General features: G+C 47.1%; 1 long non-coding RNA gene across 1 annotated transcript; it reads right to left on the reverse strand.

Moving 5' to 3' along the window:
• Window positions 1-15,309: 15,309 nt before the first annotated feature.
• On the reverse strand, window positions 15,310-17,007 carry LOC119307828. Its single transcript, XR_005149596.1, has 3 exons — window positions 16,653-17,007; window positions 16,155-16,563; window positions 15,310-15,353 (listed from the first exon to the last, which is right to left on the reverse strand). It is a non-coding gene; the product is annotated as an uncharacterized LOC119307828 (long non-coding RNA).
• Between the last annotated feature and the right edge of the window lie 4,290 nt (window positions 17,008-21,297).

The following is a 21,297-nucleotide window of genomic DNA, read 5'->3' on the forward strand; positions in this document are numbered from 1 at the left end:
CTTCCCTCTCCCCTGCATCGATCAAATCATCGATGCTACCGCATGACACGATTCATTGTGCTTCCTCGACGCATACTCCGGATACCATCAAATTAAGATGGCGGAGTCCGATCAAGCCGCAACGGCATTCATCACTCCATACAGCCCTTTCTGTTTCAACACCATGCCTTTCGGGCTCAAAAACGCCGGAGCAACCTACCAACGCATGATTCAGACATGCCTGGAAAAACAAATCGGCAAAACAATTGAGGCATATGTAGACGATGTGGTCATCAAGACCAGACACGTCGAATCTTTAACAGACGACCTGAGGCTCACATTCGACAATCTCCGAACATATGACATCAAGCTCAATCCGGAAAAATGCATTTTCGGTGTTCCTGCCGGAAAGCTCCTGGGCTTCAGCGTTTCCAATAGAGGAATTGAAGCAAACACGGCTAAAATCCGAGCTTTGTCACAGTTGGCTACCCCAACAGACCTCAAGCAAATCCAGAAATTAACTGGATGCGTGGCTTCCTTAAGCCTCTTTATCTCTCGATTGGGAGAAAAGGCACTACCTCTTTATCGCCTTCTTCGACGCACCGAACACTTCGAGTGGACGGATGCGGCTATGGCCGGACTGGAAGAAATAAAGGCCCTTTTAGCCAGCAACCCAATCCTGGCCGCACCGAACATTGGCGAACCCATGCTGTTATATATAGCTGCAACTCACCAAGTTGTAAGCGCGGTGCTCGTTGTCGAACGAGAGGAGGACGGACATAAGTTCCCGCTTCAAAAGCCAGTATACTATGTATCTACTGTCCCCACACCATGCAAGTCACGGTACCCACATTATCAAAAGATAGCATACGCGGTCTTCATGGCATCCCGGAAACTACGACACTACTTTCAAGAGTGTTCAATTACGATGGCCTCCGAAGTACCACTCAACGATATAATAAATAACCGCGATGCCACGGGCCGGATTGCTAAATGGGCCATCGAGCTCCTCCTGTTCGACATTATATATAAACCATGGCGAGCCATTAAATCGCAAGTACTGGCTGACTTCGTCGCCGAATGGACAGAAGCCGAACTCCCTAAAGAGTACGACATGTACTCCAATTGGATCATGCACTTTGACGGCTCTAAGATGCTGGCTGGTCTGGGAGCGGGCGTGGTCCTGACATCCCCCACTGGAGATACAGTTTAATACGTACTCCAAATACTATACACAGACTCCAACAATGCAGCCGGATACGAGGCTCTGTTGCATGGTCTTCGGATGGCAGTCTCCATGGGTATTCAATGCCTAGAAGTGTGTGGGGACTCGAACCTTGCAATATCTCAAATAAACGAAGATTTCAACGCCAAATACCCCAAAATGGCGGCTTATCGTAATGCCGTCCTCAAAATGTCAGCTCGGTTCGAGGGGCTTGAATTTCATCATGTGGTCCGAGAAAACAATCAAGTGGTGGATATCCTCGCCTGCATCGGCGCTAAGCGCGACCCCATCCCACCTAATATCTTCTTGGAAAGGCTGTTCAAGCCATCCGTGGTGTGGCAAGGGGAAACCGGTAATACTAGTCCGGATCTGATCACAACCCCAGAGCCCGAACACTCTGACATAATCAGGGGCTCCACCATCGAAATAACACCTTCGACCCACGTAATCATGGCTGTCATCGCCCCCTGGACTGAACCCTTCTTAGCAAACCTAACTAGGCAAGAACTCCTCAAAGATCAAAATGAGGCACGTTGCGTTGTGTGGAGCTCTAAAGCCTACAAGGTCCACGAGGGAGAGATTTATAAGAAAAGCGCTAACGGAGTACTCCAAAGATGTATCTCCGAAGAGGAAGGGCGATAACACTTGGCCGAAATTCATGCTGGACTAGGCGGCCACCACGCCGCAGCTCGGGCCCTTGTAAGCAAGGCCTTCCGTATAGGTTTCTACTGGCCGACAGCCCGAGCAGACGCACAGGACCTCGTCCAACATTGCGTCGGTTGCCAGCTTTTTGCCAACTAAAGCCATATGCCACCTACCGCACTCCAAACAATCCCCATAAGTTGGCCCTTTGCGGTCTAGGGGCTCGATATGGTCGGACCCCTAAAAGGAGGAAGCCATAAGAAAAAAATACCTATTGGTGATGGTGGATAAATTCACCAAATGGATAGAGGCCAAACCAGTTAAAATGGCCGAAACCAGACCAGTGATAGACTTCATATCAGGGGTTGTGCACCGTTATGGCGTCCCCCAGAGCATCATCACCGATAATGGCTCCAACTTCACAGCCGATGAGGTGAAAACTTGGTGCAGCAGCATGGGCATTAAGCTCGACTACGCCTCTGTCTATCATCCCCAAACAAACGGTCAAGTCGAACGAGAAAATGGTATTATTATGAGCGGCATCAAACCCAGACTAGTGCGATCCTTGAAGGAATCAGACACGCACTGGGTCGAGGAGCTCGACTCTGTACTATGGGGACTGCGGACCACGCCGAATCGCACTACCGGATACACACCATTCTTCATGGTGTATGGCGCAGAGGCGGTATTGCCCTGCGATATCATTCATGACTCACCTCTAGTGCGCATGTATGAAGAGAGAGAAGCCGAGCTTGATCGGCAGGACAATTTAGATGCCCCGGAGGAGGAGCGCGATGTTGCAAAAGCCCGTTCCGCATTCTATCAGCAACATGCTCGAAGGTATCAAAGCAGAGAAGTACGGGCCAAAACTTATAATGTTGGCGAACTCGTTCTACGCCTACCAGAGAAGAAAAAGGACAAGCTCAAGCCCAAGTGGGAGGGTCCATTCATCATTGAAAAAGTTCTCATTGGAGGAGCGTACCACCTGCGTGATGCATCAGATAATCGACTCGAGCCGAACCCATGGAACGGGGCCAGACTCCGAAGATTCTACGCCTAGCGCCGAACTCTCTGTTCGTCTCCTTCCCTCCACCTTTTTTATATATACTCTCCTCTCTCTTTGTTTATGGCCCTAAAAGCTTTAAGTATGACTCGACTACGCACTCCAGACGTGCTATGCGCGCTCACTATACCTGGGGGCTTCTTATACAGAAGCTTAATATAATTACTTTCAGGGCATCACGCCCACTACATATGCGTCACTTTTCCATATATACCTTTCCTTCACCATTATATGCATCGATATGACTTAAGTTTTAGCCAAGTTGGGTTGCCTGGCTCCTGTGTTTATGCCCTACATTCCCGTTAGTTCGGCTAGGGCATAAGGGGAGCACCTCTGCGATTGTTACTGCCGGGTACGCCGGACATGTACCTCAGACTGGGTGAAGCCGAAAGCTATCATTCTTAAGGGAATATTCGGTCGGTGAACTAAAGATGTTTCTTACCTATTACAATACAAACCCCCAGATGTTTTATATACTGCGTCTCTGTTCGCAGTTCGGACATGCACGTCAATGCATGCGTACCCAGGGAAAGGAACCCTTAACGGAACTATTCTCCCTGGAAGATATTTCTTACTATCCATGTAATATAGCATAGCTAGTTAGGTACTTGTCTGTTCAAGAACTTATGACCCCTACGTCTGGTTTCCACGCGTACCCCGGTTTACATAACTGAGCGGGTATTCGGAAACACTCCGGACTATCGGGTCCGCAGGCTGAAGCAAAAAGGTCCGCCATGACAAATGATTTACAATTTGGCTAGGGACAAAATATGTCAATTGAAATACACAATCACTTAGACTGGCTAAATTCTTCTTCTATACCATCCAACAGGCTGTCTAGCCTTCAATCCTGTTGGGAATACTTTGCGGCTAATCCTACCTAGTCATATACCAGACTAACGGGAATCTCTTTCCCACCCGACCCTACAGGTCCGACCCGGGCCATGTGATTCGGATCAAGCTTGGTGTACCGTGTTTTCACCATGGCCCAAGTTTCCCTCGCACCTTGTCGACAGGCAGATATCTTCCATGAACGAAAGCGCCACTGCGCTCCCTTGAGCAGCTCTACAAGCTCCCCCATGCTTCCTGGCAGGGAGGCGGACGGCCACAAGGCCTAGGTAATACCCTGCATCACCTGCCTAACTTGTTTGTGCAGTTGCGAAAGCTCTTGCAGAAGATCGCCTGCGGATCCGGGCATCTCCTCTTCGGGATGACCTGTCAGTATACCTACAGACATAACTTTGTTAGCCCGTTTCTCCGCCAAACTGTATAAAGGTTTGTTCGAGCACATACTAAAAATGCCGCGTTGAAGCCTCATATTCTCCTTCACGGAGTCAGCAAGATGGGCCCGAACATCTTTCAATTCAACGCCCAGCCGGGTATTGGCATCCTGGAGATCGTTTTTCTCTCGTTTGACCCGTGTAAGCACGCGCTCGCCAACATCTAGTTGTCGTTGAGCTCATTACTCATCCTCTTGTACGATATCCAGATCCACTCCGGGATTGTCTGCAGAATCTATTATTAGATTTGCAAATCATGCCGAATAGCAACTGGTACACGTAATCACGTTCTTTTCGATCAAGACAAGTATTACCAGATGAGGCCTTCTTGGATTCCTCCATTTCGGCAACTATGGCCCTTAGCTGGGCTTTACACTCCTTCAGCTTTTGAGACAAATGGGTATTCTTCTCTGTAAGAACCTATTCATACAATGATCCTTAAATCAGTTGTGCCAACTGTTTCAAGTCTCAGGGGCTACTGATATACATAATTATCAGATTTTGCTTACCCGTATATCTTTCAAGTACTGGTCTGTGGCTCTAGCAAGCCCATCTTGAGTAGCTCGGATGTACGCGTCTCCCGAGTTGAAGGCATTGAACGCCTCTTCAAAGAAGTTAGGGTCACAGAGTACGGCCCACCGACGCCGATGATTCATAGTGCTCTCTACCTTGGAATTTGTAGAGGATATTTGTCATGCCCAATATGCGACCCTATCCAAAAGGAACTCGAAGGTCCCACCAAGGATAGACCCGCATATTGAAACGCTTTTGCAAGGTGGATATCATTACATCAACATTACATAATAGATAGGGATACATACATAAGGCATATAATGCCACACATATACAACATCATCATACATAAGATCAACATCCGTCTAAGGATGAATCACAAACAGAAACTCAAACGACATCCACCCTGCTAGCCCAGGCTGCCGACCTGGAACCTATCCCTTGATCGAAGAAGAAGCAGAAGAAGAACTCCAATACAAGCAAACATCGCTCTCGCGTCACGATCATCGCAAAACATGTACCTGCAACTGTTGTTGTAGTAATCTGTGAGCCACGAGGACTCAGCAATCCCATTACCATGGGTATCAAGACTAGCATATCTTAATGGGAAAGGAAGGGGTAAAGTGGTGAGGTTGTAGCAGCGACTAAGCATGATATGGTGGCTAACATACGCAAATAAGAGCGAGAAGAGAGCAAGCAGAACGGTCGTCAACTAGTAATGATCAAGAAGTGATCCTGAACTCCTAGTTACATCAAACATAACCCAGAAACCGTGTTCACTTCCCGGACTCCGCCGAGAAGAGACCATCACGGCTACACACGCGGTTGATGCGTTTTAAATCGGATCTGGTGTCAAGTTATCTACAACCAGACATTAACAAATTCCCATCTGCCTATAACCGCAGGCACGGCTTTCGGAAGATTATACCCTGCAGGGGTGTCCCAACTTAGCCCATGAAAAGCTCTCGCGATGAACGAAGGAATAGACCTTCTCCCAGGAAGACCCGATCAGACTCGGAATCTCGGTTTACAAGACATTTCGACAATGGTAAAACAAGACCAGCAAAGCCTCCCGCTGTGCCGACAAATCCCGATAGGAGCTGCACATATCTCGTTCTCAGGGCACATCGGATGAGCCAGACGTCGGGTTGGCATAGACCCTGGTTGCCCAGGGGGCGCCGGACATCGCTCAGTCTGGACCAACACTTAGACAAGCACTGGTCCGGGGGGGGGGGGTTAAAATAAAGATGACCCTCGGGATGCGCGACTCCCAAGGGAAAAAGGGCTAGGTGAGGCAAATGGTAAAACCAAGGTTGGGCCTTGCTGGAGGAGTTTTATTCAAAGCGAACTGTCAAGGGGGTCCCATAAATCACCCGACCGCGTAAGGAACGCAAAATCCAGGAACATAACACCGGTATGACGGAAACTAGGGCGGCAAGAGTGGAACAAAACACCAGGAAAAAGGCCGAGTCTTCCACCCTTTACCAAGTATATAGATGCATTAATAATATAAGAGATATTGTGATATCCCAACCAAAATCCTATCCACCATGGAGAAATCTTCAACTTCACCTGCAACTAGCAACGCTATAAGAGGGCTGAGCAAAAGCGGTAACATAGCTAATCAATGGTTTGCATAGGAAAGGTGTCAAAGGTTAGAGGCTGACATGGCAATTTGGGATGGCTTGATAAACAGGTAATAGGTAGCGCAGCATAGCGATAGAACGAAGCAACTAGCATAGCAATGATAGTAGTGAGTGTTGGGGAACGTTGCAGAAAATTAAAATTTTTCCTACGGTTTCACCAAGATCCATCTATGAGTTCATCTAAGCAACGAGTCAAGGGAAAGAGTTTGCATCTACATACCACTTGTAGATCACGAGCGGAAGCTTGCCAAGGGGATGGTGATGATGGAGTCGTACTCGAACGTGATTCGGATCACCGATGTCCAAGTGCTGAACGGACAGCACCTCCGCGTTCAACACACGTACGGGACGGGAGACGTCTCCTCCGTCTTGATCTAGCAAGGAGGAAGGAGAGGTTGAGGAAGGCAGCTCCAACGGCAGCACGACGGCGTGGTGTAGTTGGTGCAGCAGTACTCCGACAGAGCTTCGCCAAGCACGTACGGAGGAGGAGAGGTGTTGGGGAGGGGAGGGGCTGCGCCTTGAGTTGTGGTGTGTTGCAGCCCTCCCCTCACCCCTCTATATATAGGGGAAGGGGCAAGGGGGGCCGGCCCTCTAGGGAAAACCCTAGGGGGGGCGGCGGCCAAGGGGTGGGGGGCTTGCCCCCCAAGCAAGGGGGGTGCACCCCCTTTAGGGTTTCCCCCCCAACCCTAGGCGCATGGGCCCAAGGGGGGGGGGGGCGCCAAGCCCACTAGGGGCTGGCTGCTATCCCTACGCAGCCCAAGTGCCCCCCCGGGAGGGGTGGTCCCTCCCGGTGGACCCCCGGAACCTTTCCGGTGGTCCCGGTACAATACCGGTATGACCCCGAAACTTTCCGGTGCCCGTTTAACAACTTCCCATATATAAAACTTTACCTCCGGACCATTCCGGAACTCCTCGTGACGTCCGAGATCTCATCCGGGACTCCGAACAACATTCGGTAATCACATACTTGTCTTCCTGATAACCCTAGCGTCACCGAACCTTAAGTGTGTAGACCCTACGGGTTCAGGAGACATGCAGACATGACCGAGACTCTCCGGTCAATAACCAACAGCGGGATCTGGATACCCATGTTGGCTCCCACATGCTCCTCGATGATGTAATCGGATGAACCACGATGTCGAGGATTCGATTAAACCCCGTATACAATTCCCTTTGTCAATCGGTACGTTACTTGCCCGAGACTCGATCGTCGGTATCCCAATACCTTGTTCAGTCTCGTTACTGGCAAGTCACTTTACTCGTACCGTAATGCATGATCCCATGGCCAACACCCTTGGTCACCTTGAGCTCATTATGATGATGCATTACCGAGTGGGCCCAGAGATACCTCTCCGTCATACGGAGTGACAAATCCCAGTCTCGATCCGTGTCAACCCAATAGACACTTTCGGAGATACCTGTAGTGCACCTTTATAGTCACCCAGTTACGTTGTGACGTTTGATACACCCAAAGCATTCCTACGGTATCCAGGAGTTACATGATCTCATGGTCGAAGGAAGAGATACTTGACATTGGAAAAGCTCTAGCAAATGAACTAACCGACCTTTGTGCTATGCTTAGGATTGGGTCTTGTCCATCACATCATTCTCCTAATGATGTGATCCCGTTATCAACGACATCCAATGTCCATAGCCAGGAAACCATGACTATCTGTTGATCACAACGAGCTAGTCAACTAGAGGCTCACTAGGGACATATTGTGGTCTATGTATTCACACGTGTATTACGATTTCCGGACAATACAGTTATAGCATGAATAAAAGACTATTATCATGAACAGAGAAATATAATAATAACACTTTTATTATTGCCTCTAGGGCATATTTCCAACAGTCTCCCACTTGCACTAGAGTCACTAATCTAGTTACATTGTGATGAATCGAACACCCATAGAGTTCTGGTGTTGATCATGTTTTGCTCGCGAGAGAGGTTTAGTCAACGGATCTGCGACATTCAGATCCGTATGTACTTTGCAAATTTCTATGTCTCCATCTTGAACATTTTCACGGATTGAGTTGAAACGACGCTTGATGTGCCTGGTCTTCTTGTGAAACCTGGGCTCCTTGGCAAGGGCAATAGCTCCAGTGTTGTCACAGAAGAGTTTGATTGGCCCCGACACATTGGGTATGACTCCTAGGTCGGTGATGAACTCCTTCACCCAAATAGCTTCATGCGCTGCCTCCGAGGCTGCCATGTACTCCGCTTCACATGTAGATCCTGCCACGACGCTCTGCTTGCAGCTGCACCATCTTACTGCTCCACCATTCAACATATACACGTATCCGGTTTGTGACTTAGAGTCATCCAGATCTGTGTCGAAGCTAGCGTCGACGTAACCCTTTACGACAAGCTCTTCGTCACCTCCATAAATGAGAAACATGTCCTTTGTCCTTTTCAGGTACTTCAGGATATTCTTGACCGCTGTCCAGTGTTCCTTGCCGGGATTACTCTGGTATCTTGCTACCAAACTTACGGCAAGGTTTACATCAGGTCTGGTACACAGCATGGCATACATAATAGATCCTATGGCTGAAGCATAGGGGATGACACTCATCTCTTCTTTATCTTTTGCCGTGGTCGGTGACTGAGCTGAGCTCAATCTCACACCTTGTAACACAGGCAAGAACCCTTTCTTGGACTCATCCATTTTGAACTTTTTCAAAATCTTATCAAGGTATGTGCTTTGTGAAAGACCTATGAGGCGTCTCGATCTATCTCTATAGATCTTGATGCCTAATATATAAGCAGCTTCTCCAAGGTCCTTCACTGAAAAACATTTGTTCAAGTAGGCCTTAATGCTGTCCAGAAATTCTATATTATTTCCCATCAAGAGTATGTCATCCACATATAATATGAGAAATGCTACAGAGCTCCCACTCACTTTCTTGTAAACGCAGGCTTCTCCATAAGTCTGCATAAAACCCAAACGCTTTGATCATCTCATCAAAGCGAATATTCCAACTCCGAGATGCTTGCACCAGCCCATAAATGGATCGCTGGAGCTTGCATACTTTGTTAGCGTTCTTAGGATCAACAAAACCTTCCGGCTGCATCATATACAGCTCTTCCTTAAGATGCCCGTTAAGGAATGCCGTTTTGACGTCCATCTGCCATATCTCATAATCATAGTATGCGGCAATTGCTAACATGATTCAGACGGACTTAAGCTTCGCTACGGGAGAGAATGTCTCGTCGTAGTCAATCCCTTGAACTTGTCGATAACCCTTAGCGACAAGTCAAGCTTTATAGATGGTGACATTACCATCCGCGTCCGTCTTCTTCTTAAAGATCCATTTGTTTTCTATCGCTCGCCGATCATCGGGCAAGTCAGTCAAAGTCCATACTTTGTTTTCATACATGGATTCTATCTCGGATTTCATGGCTTCTAGCCATTTGTTGGAATCTGGGCCCGCCATCGCTTCTTCATAGTTCGAAGGTTCACCGTTGTCTAACAACATGATTTCCAGGACAGGGTTGCCGTACCACTCTGGTGCGGAACGTGTCCTTGTGGACCTACGAAGTTCAGTAGCAACTTGATCCGAAGTACCTTGATCATCATCATTGGTTTCCTCTTCAGTTGGTGTGGGCATCACAGGAACATTTTCCTGAGCTGCACCACTTTCCCGTTCGAGAGGTAGTACTTCATCGAGTTCTACTTTCCTCCCACTTACTTCTTTCGAGAGAAACTCTTTTTCCAGAAAGCATCCGTTTTTGGCAACAAAGATCTTGCCTTCGGATCTTAAGTAGAAGGTATACCCTACAGTTTCCTTAGGGTATCCTATGAAGACGCATTTTTCCGACTTGGGTTCGAGCTTTTCAGGTTAAAGTTTCTTGACATAAGCATCGCATCCCCAAACTTTTAGAAACGACAGCTTAGGTTTCTTCCCAAACCATAATTCATACGGTGTCGTCTCAACAGATTTAGACGGTGCCCTATTTAAAGTGAATGTAGTTGTCTCTAGAGCGTATCCCCAAAATGATAGCGGTAAATCGGTAAGAGACATCATAGACCGTACCATATCCAATAGAGTGCGATTACAACGTTCGGACACACCGTTTCGCTGAGGTGTTCCAGGCGGCGTGAGTTGTGAAACGATTCCACATTTCCTTAAGTGTGTGCCAAAATCGTGACTTAAATATTCTCCTCCACGATCTGATCGTAGGAATTTTATCTTTCGGTCATGTTGATTCTCCACCTCATTCTGAAATTCCTTGAACTTTTCAAAGGTCTCAGATTTGTGTTTCATTAAGTAGACATACCCATACCTACTTAAGTCATCAGTGAGAGTGAGAACATAACGATATCCTCCGCGAGCCTCAACGCTCATTGGACCGCACACATCGGTATGTATGATTTCCAACAAGTTGGTTGCTCGCTCCATTGTTCCGGAGAACGGAGTCTTGGTCATTTTTCCCATGAGGCATGGTTCGCATGTGTCAAATGATTCATAATCAAGAGACTCCAAAAGTCCATCAGCATGGAGCTTCTTCATGCGCTTCACACCAATGTGACCAAGGCGGCAGTGCCACAAGTATGTGGGACTATCGTTATCAACTTTACATCTTTTGGCATCTACACTATGAACTTGTGTAATATTACGCTCGAGATTCATTAAGAATAAACCATTGACCATCGGAGCATGACCATAAAACATATCTCTCATATAAATCGAACAACCATTATTCTCAGACTTAAATGAGTAGCCATCTCGTATTAAACGAGATCCAGATACAATGTTCATGCTCAAACTTGGCACTAAATAACAATTATTAAGGTTCAAAACTAATCCCGTAGGTAAATGTAGAGGCAGCGTGCCGACGGCGATCACATCGACTCTGGAACCATTCCCGACGCGCATCATCACCTCGTCCTTCGCCAGTCTCCGTTTATTCCGCAGCTCCTGCCGTGAGTTACAAATATGAGCAACGGCACCGGTATCAAATACCCAGGAGTTACTACGAGTACTGGTAAGGTACACATCAATTACATGTATATCAAATATACCTTTGGTGTTGCCGGCCTTCTTATCCGCTAAGTATTTGGGGCAGTTCCGCTTCCAGTGACCCTTCCCCTTGCAATAAAAGCACTCAGTCTCAGGCTTGGGTCCATTCTTTGACTTCTTCCCAGCAACTGGCTTACCGGGCGCGGCAACCTCTTTGCCGTCCTTCTTGAAGTTCTTTTTACCCTTGCCCTTCTTGAACTTAGTGGTCTTATTGACCATCAACACTTGATGTTCTTTCTTGATTTCAACCTCTGCTGACTTCAGCATAGAAAATACTTCAGGAATGGTCTTTACCATCCCCTGCATATTGTAGTTCATCACAAAGCTCTTGTAGCTTGGTGGGAGCGACTGAAGGATTCTGTCAATGACTGCCTCATTAGGGAGGTTAATATTCAGCTGGGTCATACGGTTGTGCAACCCAGACATCTTGAGTATGTGCTCACTGACAGAACTATTTTCCTCCATCTTACAACTATAGAACTTGTCGGAGATGTCATATCTCTCGACCCGGGCGTGAGCTTGAAAAACTAGTTTCAGCTCTTCGAACATCTCATATGCTCCGTGATGCTCAAAACGCTTTTGGAGCCCCGGTTCTAAGCTGTAAAGCATGCCGCACTGAACGAGGGAGTAATCATCAGCACGAGACTGCCAAGCATTCATAATGTCTTGGTTCTTTGGGACGGGAGCGTCACCTAGCGGTCCTTCTAGGACATATTGTTTCCTGGCAGCTATGAGGATGATCCTCAGGTTCCGGACCCAGTCCGTATAGTTGCTGCCATCATCTTTCAGCTTGGTTTTCTCTAGGAACGCGTTGAAGTTCATGTTGACATGAGCGTTGGCCATTTGATCTACAAGACATATTTGCAAAGGTTTTAGACTAAGTTCATGATAATTAAGTTCTAATCAAATTATGAACTCCCACTTAGATTAGACATCCCTCTAGTCATCTAAGTGTTACACGATCCGAGTCGACTAGGCCGTGTCCGATCATCACGTGAGACGGACTAGTCATCGTCGGTGAACATTCTCATGTTGATCGTATCTTCCATACGACTCCTGTTCGACCTTTCGGTCTCCGTGTTCCGAGGCCATGTCTGTATATGCTAGGCTCGTCAAGTTAACCCTAAGTGTTTTCGCTGTGTAAAACTGTCTTACACCCGTTGTATGTGAACGTAAGAATCCATCACACCCGATCATCACGTGGTGCTTAGAAGCGACGAACTGTAGCAACGGTGCACAGTTAGGGGAGAACACTTCTTGAAATTTTGTAAGGGATCATCTTATTTACTACTGTCGTCCTAAGTAAACAAGATGCATAAAACATAATAAACATCACATGCAATTATACAAAGTAGTGACATGATATGGCCAATATCATATAGCTCCTTTGATCTCCATCTTCGGGGCTCCATGATCATCTTGTCACCGGCATGACACCATGATCTCCATCATCATGATCTCCATCATCGTGTCTTCATGAAGTTGTCACGCCAACGACTACTTCTACTTCTATGACTAACGCGTTTAGCAATAAAGTAAAGTAAGTTACATGGCGTTCTTCAATGACACGCAGGTCATACAAAAATAAAGACAACTCCTATGGCTCCTGCCGGTTGTCATACTCATCGACATGCAAGTCGTGAATCCTATTACAAGAACATGATCTCATACATCACAATTCATCATTCATCACAACTTCTGGCCATATCACATCACATCATCAATCGCTGCAAAAACAAGTTAGACGTCCTCTAATTGTTGTTGCATCTTTTACGTGGTTGCAATTGGGTTCTAGCAAGAACGTTTTCTTACCTACGAATAACCACAACGTGATTTTGTCAACTTCAATTTACCCTTCATAAGGGCCCTTTTCATCGAATCCGCTCCAACTAAAGTGGGAGAGACAGACACCCGCCAGCCACCTTATGCAACTAGTGCATGTTAATCGGTGGAACCGGTCTCACGTAAGCGTACGTGTAAGGTTGGTCCGGGCCGCTTCATCCCACAACACCGCTGAAGCAAAAAAAGACTAGTAGAGGCAAGCAAGTTGACAAGATCCACGCCCACAACAAAATTGTGTTCTACTCGTGCAAAGAGAACTACGCATAGACCTAGCTCATGATGCCACTGTTGGGGAACGTTGCAGAAAATTAAAATTTTTCCTACGGTTTCACCAAGATCCATCTATGAGTTCATCTAAGCAACGAGTCAAGGGAAAGAGTTTGCATCTACATACCACTTGTAGATCACGAGCGGAAGCTTGCCAAGGGGATGGTGATGATGGAGTCGTACTCGAACGTGATTCGGATCACCGATGTCCAAGTGCTGAACGGACAGCACCTCCGCGTTCAACACACGTACGGGACGAGAGACGTCTCCTCCGTCTTGATCCAGCAAGGAGGAAGGAGAGGTTGAGGAAGGCAGCTCCAACGGCAGCACGACGGCGTGGTGTAGTTGGTGCAGCAGTACTCCGACAGAGCTTCGCCAAGCACGTACGGAGGAGGAGAGGTGTTGGGGAGGGGAGGGGCTGCACCTTGAGTTGTGGTGTGTTGCAGCCCTCCCCTCACCCCTCTATATATAGGGGAAGGGGCAAGGGGGGCCGGCCCTCTAGGGAAAACCCTAGGGGGGGCGGCCAAGGGGTGGGGGGCTTGCCCCCCAAGCAAGGGGGGTGCGCCCCCTTTAGGGTTCCCCCCCCAACCCTAGGCGCATGGGCCCAAGGGGGGGGGCGCCAAGCCCACTAGGGGCTGGCTGCTATCCCTACGCAGCCCAAGTGCCCCCCCGGGAGGGGTGGTCCCTCCCGGTGGACCCCCGGAACCTTTCCGGTGGTCCCGGTACAATACCGGTATGACCCCGAAACTTTCCGGTGCCCGTTTAACAACTTCCCATATATAAAACTTTACCTCCGGACCATTCCGGAACTCCTCGTGACGTCCGGGATCTCATCCGGGACTCCGAACAACATTCGGTAATCACATACTTGTCTTCCTGATAACCCTAGTGTCACCGAACCTTAAGTGTGTAGACCCTACGGGTTCGGGAGACATGCAGACATGACCGAGACTCTCCGGTCAATAACCAACAGCGGGATCTGGATACCCATGTTGGCTCCCACATGCTCCTCGATGATGTCATTGGATGAACCACGATGTCGAGGATTCGATCAAACCCCGTATACAATTCCCTTTGTCAATCGGTACGTTACTTGCCCGAGACTCGATCGTCGGTATCCCAATACCTTGTTCAGTCTCGTTACTGCAAGTCACTTTACTCGTACCGTAATGCATGATCCCGTGGCCAACACCTTGGTCACCTTGAGCTCATTATGATGATGCATTACCGAGTGGGCCCAGAGATACCTCTCCGTCATACGGAGTGACAAATCCCAGTCTCGATCCGTGTCAACCCAATAGACACTTTCGGAGATACCTGTAGTGCACCTTTATAGTCACCCAGTTACGTTGTGACGTTTGATACACCCAAAGCATTCCTACGGTATCCAGGAGTTACACGATCTCATGGTCGAAGGAAGAGATACTTGACATTGGAAAAGCTCTAGCAAACGAACTAACCGACCTTTGTGCTATGCTTAGGATTGGGTCTTGTCCATCACATCATTCTCCTAATGATGTGATCCCGTTATCAACGACATCCAATGTCCATAGCCAGGAAACCATGACTATCTGTTGATCACAACGAGCTAGTCAACTAGAGGCTCACTAGGGACATATTGTGGTCTATGTATTCACACGTGTATTACGATTTCCGGACAATACAGTTATAGCATGAATAAAAGACTATTATCATGAATAGAGAAATATAATAATAACACTTTTATTATTGCCTCTAGGGCATATTTCCAACAGTGAGATCCAGGGTAGCGGTCATTTTGCCTGAAAATCCCGCACGGAAGAAGAACGAGTCCATGAAGAAGACGAACGGGAGTAGTCGAACGAATCCTCACAATCGCAACATTACCGGAACTAAGAAGCAACACCGGAAACAAACAAACAACATGGTAAACACACAAGCATAATCATGGCAAGATGCACAATCAAGTATGATGCATGTCCGGTTTAAAGAGGCATGGCATGGCAAACTGCAACACACAATACTACAAATTAAATGGAGCTCAATATGCAACGAGTTGCATATTGACGAAACACCACATTGACATATTTAGTTTAATCTCGTTTATGCTACCAAGCAATATTAAATGTTGTTAAACATGGCAAGAGGTGAGGCATAATAAAACTACCTATCTAAGCAAGTTTAAATGAGGCCGGAACAACAAACAACAAGTCCGGAAAATCCCCATATGCAAATTATGGATTTGGTACTGTTCTGCCCTAAACACAATTTTAATGTTGTTAAATAGGAAAATAAAGTGGACCATGTTAAACTAGGCATTTTTCCACCCCATTTACATATAAAGTTTATTTAAAACGGAGCTACGGTTATTTAGTTATGAATTAAAGCATTTTAGCATGGCATATTAGCAAATTTAAACAAACAGCAAGTTAAACATTTTTAACATAGATGAAAGTGGCATATTATTAATCTACACAATTTTCTGAGCATTTTACATGTTTAAACCATTTTAATATGATGCACGGTTATTTACTTGTGAGCAATTAAAAATAATGGCATCCTCCTGTAATTATGCATGCCCTGGATAAAAGACAAATTCGCAGGCAGGAAAAAAACGCTATCGGGCCGAAACTGCCGGCTGGCCCAACAGGAGAGAAACAAACAAGGAGGGGCGATCTGGAGGGGCTGCTCACCCCTGGGCCTTAGCAGGCCGGTCGGTGGAGATGCAGGCCGGGGCAGGCCAGCTCAGGTGCTGGAGTGGAAGGCCGGCAGGGGCCGCTGGGCTGAAGCCAGGCTGGAGCGGTCAACGAAGGGGCGAGGCGGAGCTGGGCCTGCGCGGCTGCGAAGCTGGGCGCGATGCGGCTGGGCCTGGGGAGGCCCACACGGGGCGCGACGGGGAGGCGAGGGCGTCGTCCTCCGCCCGACGAGGACGAGCGGAGGCGGCGCCGGCGGCGAGCACCAGGAGGAGGCCGGGGCGCGAGGAGAGGACAGGGACGGGCGGATCCAACCACGGGAGGAGGCAGGGCCCCGTTTCCGGCCGGATCTGACCCGAGGCCGAGCTCGGGGCGACGAGACCTCGACGGGGTCGGCGTCCATGGCGGCCTGCGAAGGGAGAGAGAGAGGATGAGAGGGTGAGGAGGAAGAAGGACAGGAAGGAGAGGGAAGGAGGAGATGGGGCGCGGGGCGCTGACCTGCTGCCTCCGGCGAGGCTGCCGGGTGGCCGGCGGGAGGCGAGAGGCGGCGGCGCTCGGGATCTCTCTCGATCCCATCGAGCAGAGCTGCGGGGCCGGGAGGCAAGCGGGCGCCCGGACGGCGGCGATTCGGGCCTGAGCGGGCCTTGGACGGGCTCTGCGGGCCACGCGAGGTGGAGGAGGGAGGCAGGGGCGACGTGGCCAGCTCCGGTTGGAGGGGAGCGACGCTGGGTGGCGGCGCGACCACTCAGGCGGCGCCACATGGCGAGGATGAGGTGGAGGGCGCCGGAAAACAGGGAGGAGGTGGATGGATCTGGCTGGTGGCACGGTTTTTGAGGGGGATGCGGCGGCTGAGGGTAGGGAAGTCTAGGGGCACTCAAAATGGAAAGGGGGGCTTCTTAAATAGGCAGGGGTCTAGGGTTGGGGGTTTTGGGGGCTTTTTGGAGCGTTTCGGAGCCTCGGATCGCCATCGGACGGCTCCGGATCAGAGAGGGACTAGGCTGGGCCTAGGAGGGATTAGTGGGCTGTGGAGAGGCCATGGGCTGCAGGAGAGAAGAGGGAGAGAGGCCCAACAGCAGTTTCCGGAGACCGAAAACGTCCGACGAAAGACCGACTATATTGCGGTTGTAGGTTTAACGGTTGGGCTATCAAATGGACTCCGAATGCGATGAAACTTGGCAGGCGGCCTATCTACACTATAATAAGACCGCACGACAAGTTGCAACCCATTCCGAGAACATTTTTATGCCACTTATAAAATAATATTTCGGAGGTGCCGCGGGCGCGGGCGAGTGTGGTCTGGCTCAGAACGGACAACGGAGATAACCGGCGGAACCCGAACGGATGCAAGTTTTATGAAAACGATGCCGATGCAATGCGCATGATGCTATGAGATGGGATGCATAACAAGAACAAAAAGCAAAACAAACGACAAAAACCCAACCACGGAGGAAATAATATATCGCATCTCCGGAAAAGGCAAGAGCTGGAGTTACGAATATGGAAAGTTGTATCCGGGGCGTTACAACACTCCACCACTATGAGAGGATCTCGTCCCGAGATCTAGGATGGCACCAGAGAGAAACGAAAGAGAAAAAGAAGAGGTAAAACTAAGTTGCTTCTTTGACGAACGAGTGAAACCACGAACTTTGAGAGCTTGAGCAATTTAAAAGAAAGAGTACAACAGAGATGAACGAGATTGCAAACAATCCGGTAGAAAAGAGGGATGAGGAACATTACGATAACTTGAAGGTTGCAAAGACATGAATCAAGCCTTTAATGGGAAAGATAGAATTCGAAACCACTCCGGTTAAAACAAGATGAGAGAGGAAGAATTCGGGCAGCACTCCGGTTGAACATGGAAGGAAAACTTGATAAGATGAAAAGAACTTAAAGAGATGACACAACACTGCGGTTAAATGGATAAGCATGAAAAGAACATGATCCTCACAATTCGAGATGATGAGTGAAGAGGGCAACATCACCATGCCTCCGGAAGAAAGAATAGAACATAGATCATTGGAATAAAAGAATGGAGAAGAAAATGCCAACTTCTGCCACAAATTATCTTGGAAAGCACCCTTCCAAGAAGGTTAGAACAGAATTGTTGGAAAACCAACAACGAAACGAATAAGCTTGTAGTGGGCTTATGGAAAACATCTCAAGACTGTGAGGTGACAACCGGCCTTTAATGGAAAACATTGATTTGATTGAGAGCACCGAAGAGATGAAAAACTTCTTCACCGAGATGAGAAGGAGAAAATTGGATCATTGATAAGCACCACAAATAGCTACATTCCTTAGGGAACGCTTTAGGTGAAATCTATACCAAGATAACTCCAAAGAAGAGATTGATGGATTTAGAGTACCTCATTCTTGACAACATGTGACTCATGAAACATGAATGGAAACTGTCAAGAATGATATAACGCCATCTCGAAGATAAGGTAGAAGGAATTGCACTTCGGAATGCAAGAAGAAGAATACTTGAACTCCTCAAAACAAAACATGTGTTGAGCACCATGTTTAATTATAGAGTATAGCTTAGCAGATCATCACTTCGAGAGAAATCTTGAAGAACAATTGAAGAATGAAAAGAATCATTGATAAACCAACCATGTAGAGCCACCATGAAGAACTCCGGTAATGAAAGGATGATAGAAAGAAAGAGAAATTGACAACACAAGGTGAAGCCTTGCGATGATTTAGATGGAGCTTCGCGACGAGATAATGGGGAAAAACTTGGAACTCCGGAAAGAAAAGATGAACACTAGAACCGAGAATTACTTCATCATGAACAATCTCCGGAAGAAAAGAATTAATCACTTGGATGAAACAAGAATAAGAATTATGTCATGCCTATCCTTCACCAATTTAAATTGATGACAAGCAACGGATTTGGCATACTACTTATTCTCGTAGAAAGAATTAAGAGAGATATGGCGCAAACTTGAGAAGATATTGATGGAATCACCGGTGGGATTTGGAAACAACGAATATTTGATATGCTAACGAAGGAAGAGAAAACTTGAATGAACCACCGTAAGAATTGAAAACGAACGAAGTAAAAGGGTGAATCACCGGTAAGAATTAGAGAATGAATGAAGATACTTGAGGGAATTTAGATACAAGTGAACGCAGAGATCCCGAGCTGATTAGATAATACTTGAACGATGCACCGGTATGATTTGGAGAACGAGAGCTGAAAGCTTGAATGAATAATTCTGAGATGATGGGCTACAGAGAATCAATCTGAAAAGACTCTTGAATTGCTCCGGATGGGTGAAAAGAATTCTCACAATCGAAAACAATTATGAGAGGATGGCATCAATCTAGAATCACGAATATTGAGAGAACGGATAAGATTTAGAGGAAACACTTCTTCGGTCTTCAACTGACGACGAGAAACACCACCAAAATTACTGAGATACTCCGGTAGAATGGAAAGTGAAGGGGTTGAGCCAACAATGAGAAGAATTTGAAAGCGATCTTGGAGAAGGCATGTGACTGATGATAATTCATTCTTACATCGAACTTGGAAAAGAATTTGGGAATATCACCTGATAATTCGAAGAGTCAGGTAAGATCCTGGGAAAAGACCTGTGGGTTAGGGCCCACTCAAAAGATACACCGTTGAACAATTTATTGAAAGGGGGGATTGCACCAGTTGAATTAAATGACTTGAATGAGATAACAACCTCGAAATATCTTGAATGGATTGAGAACGAAAACACAAGTCTTCTGAGATATCTTGAGCACTCCGGATAAGAATAGAGAGAGGTGAACGATTGTGAGATGCACCGATGTGGAAAAACATTTGAAACGAGCAAAGGGATATAATCAACACCGAAAGCTTGAATTAAATCCACCGGAGAGGAATACGAGAATGAAGATTGATGAACTTGAAGCTCGTGAGCATCTTCACGAGGGATCACCGGATCAAAACAATGATTGAAAAGAGTGAAGAGACTTCACATGAATAAATGGATACTTGATTATAATATATGAGTCCTTGAAGAAAAGGGGTGGGAGGGTGGGGAAAAACAAAGACAACTTGGGATGAATGAAACAGACACCATTGAGAAAACTTATAATTGATCTTGCGGATGGGGAGAATGATGGGATCATCTCAAAGAGAAGCGCACCGGTTGGAAAGAATTGACATGGCAATCTTGATGATCAAAAAGGATTAGTACTCCCATAGAAATATGAGAACACCGCTTGAAAGGTATGGAATCAACATTTGACTTGAAGCAACTCAAATACCACAAATGAAATAAAACAAAGGATTTGGCTTGCAGAATAAGCCGGAAACAAACATATGATAGATCCCATATCGTATCATGTGTCTGTTGGAAAGATAAAACTAGAGCTACTTGAATTCCCACCTATAAAACTCCGAAACTTTCTGGTTATGCAATCAGGTGTTGGGGATACAGGGCAAGCAATATATCTCACCCAAACTAGCAATCCCTACATCCAGCTGTATCCATCCGTCAACACATAACCAAGAAACCTTCGGAAATCGTGTACCTCAACCTTCGAAAAGCATCCGTTATACGAGTTATGGCAATACTCCCGAGCTTGCCCCAGTACTGGGTTATCGGGGTTATCTCACAAACAACTGCATAAAAGAGATTTTCGATGTCGGCAAATCTCAGGTATTCCAGAACTGCAACGATAAAATTGTGATGACAACACCTCAGAGCTTGACTCCCCGGGTCAAAGCCACATAAATAGACAGGAGGCACCAAGAACAATGTTCTCGTCACAAAACCATCAGAACGATTCCAAGATACCCGCGTGATCCTAAAAAAATTTAGTGAAATTTGAGGAGAGGAAAGTCAAAACATATACGTCAGGAGACCTCACCAGAGCGACGAAGGGGCTGAGGAGTAAAAAGAATCCTACTCTCCAATATATATAATCTTAAGACTCAAAATAGTTTTCTTCTAGACTCAACAACGACCAACAATCAAGGGGGCTCCTAGGGTCGGTCAAGGCTCTGATACCAACTTGTCACGCCCAATATGCGACCCTATCCAAAAGGAATTTGAAGGTCCCACCAAGGATAGACCCGCATATTGATACGCTTTTGTAAGGTGGATATCATTACATCAACATTACATAATAGATAGGGATACAT

The sequence above is a fragment of the Triticum dicoccoides genome, chromosome 1B (assembly GCF_002162155.2).
Source record: "Triticum dicoccoides isolate Atlit2015 ecotype Zavitan chromosome 1B, WEW_v2.0, whole genome shotgun sequence".
Classification (NCBI taxonomy): domain Eukaryota; kingdom Viridiplantae; phylum Streptophyta; class Magnoliopsida; order Poales; family Poaceae; genus Triticum; species Triticum dicoccoides.